This window comes from Condylura cristata, unplaced genomic scaffold (genome assembly GCF_000260355.1).
Source record: "Condylura cristata isolate star-nosed mole 26May11 unplaced genomic scaffold, ConCri1.0 scaffold00013, whole genome shotgun sequence".
In the NCBI taxonomy this organism is placed as follows: domain Eukaryota; kingdom Metazoa; phylum Chordata; class Mammalia; order Eulipotyphla; family Talpidae; genus Condylura; species Condylura cristata.
The window spans coordinates 10,323,236-10,325,770 of record NW_004567114.1 but is presented as its reverse complement, the minus strand read 5'-3'; positions in this window follow the sequence as shown (position 1 = coordinate 10,325,770).

Sequence of the window (2,535 nt, the reverse complement as noted above, 5' to 3'; positions counted from 1 at the left end):
GGCTTTAGATTCTCAGTGCTGTGCTTTAACCCACTGCGCCACCAGGGAGGGCCTCTTCTGCCCATTTTTTGATGGGGTTGTTTATTTTTGTTGAGTTTCATTTGTTCTTTGTGATGTGATCAATCCTTTATTGCTAGTTTTGTGTGAGAAATTTTTTTTCCCGATCAGTGGGATACCTCTTTGTTTTTTGCAATGTCTCTTTTGCTGTACAGAAGCTCTTTAACTAGTTGGAGTCCATCTATTTATCCTTTCCTTCACTATCGTTGCATTGGATGCTGTATCTTCAAAGATGTTACTGAAGTGTATGTTGTGTAGTGTGTAATGTTCATTTGTATTTTATTCTGTGTACCTTATGAGCATTCAAGTATTTACTGATCAAGTATTTTGAAAGTCTTTACAACTAAATATACTTTTAACAAATGTTTCTGAATGTAGATTTGCTGATAATTTTATAAATTATGTCAGAAATTACAGTTTCTTCTAAGTTACTACTTGTATCCATCTCTGCAGAGAGGTTACCTGCCAACGCCCATTTCATTTTATTTTATTTAACTTCTTAGGTTTTCATTATATTTTTAGTTTGTTTTTAGATAAAGTACTTTTTATCTTGTTTACATTGTTGTTAACTTTTGGATGTATTTAATTTCTATCCTCAGGTGTAATCCCAATAGTTTTCCCACCACCATAGCACCTGTGATCCATCACCACAGTCTCTTATGAGCTTCCCTCCTCTGTTTTGGCTCTTTCCTCCCACCCCGCCCCAGCTTATGCCTCAGATCTGTGGTCAGCTTGCAAGTTTTGTCTTTTTCTTGACTCTTTGTTTGGTTTCTCTATATCCTGCCTAAGATAGAAAGCATTTGTTTTTTTCCTTCTTATTTTGCTTAGCGTAATCCCTTCCAGCTCTATCCATGTTGCCACAAATAGCGTGAGTTTATCTTTTTTGATTGCTGAGTATATTCTATTGTGTATATATATATATATACATGTCACATTTTCTTGAGCCACTCATATTTTGGAAGATTTAGGTTGTTTCTATATCTTGGCTCTTGTAAATAGTGCCAAAATAAACATAGGGGTGCTGGTTTCCTTTTGAATAAGTGTTTTTCGGCGTACTTTGGGTAGATTCCTGGGGCTGGAGTCCCTGGTAGACCCATTTCTAGAGTTTTGAAGAACCTCTACACAAATTTCCAGAGTGGTTGGACCAGTTTGCTTTCCCACTTCAGTGTAAGAGGGATCCTCTTCACCACATCCTCACCAGCACTTCTGGTTTCTGTTTTTTGTTTTTCCCAGTATGGACCATTCTGAAGTGTGAGGTGGTACTTCATTGTGTTTTGACTTTCAGTTCTCTGATTATAAGTGATGCTGAATATTTTTCCATCTGTCTGTTAGCTGTTTGCATTTCTTCTTTGGAAAAGTGTCTATTTAGCTCTTCTGCCCATTTTTTTGGTTGGCTTGTTCTGTTGAGTTGTGTGAACTCTTTGTAGATATCTTTAGTATCATTCCCTTATCAGACATATGATATGCAAATATTTTCTGCTATTCAGCAGGGTGTAATTTCATTTTGGTTGCTGTCTTGTTTGCTGTACAGAAGCTTTTTAATTTGATGTGGTCTTAGCTGTTTATAGTCGCCTTTGTTCCCCTTGCTTTCTGAAGTTTATGTCATGATACATGTTTTCTTCTAGATATTTTATGACTTTGCATCTTACATCCAAGTTTTTTTTATCCATTTTGAATTGAATTTTTGTGGATGATGTGAAGTAGTAGTCTAGTTTCATTCTTTCGCATGTGCAATGCTCTCTTTTTTGCCAAATTAAAAAAATGGCAAATCATGGTGTAGATAAAAGTCATTCACTCTCTTATTTGTGATACCTGTTAGTAATCTTGTTTGTTTTCCAGAAATTTATGGCTTTAGTGTGTAAAATACAAGCATTGCAAGGCCCAAATCTGTTGCTTAATATTATTAATTTTTGCAAAGATTATAGTTACTCCTCCTACCACTACTGGCCCTAATTTGATATTCTCCTCTGACTTTTCACTGATTAAAGTGAAACCCAAACTCCTTAGCAAGACCAAGATACCTAGCATGGCCTTCCTCTTATCCCTCCATCCTGATGCCCATACATTCTCTGTCCTGCTATCCTAGTCTTGTTTTCTTTTGATTCTGAAACATGCCATGTTACCCAACTCTCAGGAGTTTTCCAAACTGACAAAAAATTACAAACCACAGATCACAGAGCTCAGAAAATCTCAAGAAGGATAGATTTGAAATACATGCACACACACATCTATTATAGATACTGATCTACATCTACTCAAGAATGATAGATATAAAGTACACAGGGCCCTCCCTGCCTGGTGATGCAGCACTAAGAAGCTATCTGCTGCTCCCTTCAGCTGTGTATTTCAGCCAAACTATCTGTTCTCTTCCCTATTCTGTCTCTGGTGAATTCTCTCGCACTCTGCACCTCTGGCCTGTACCCCAGTTCTTTTATGTATAAATAAATAAATCATTCTAAAAAATAAAACACACATATA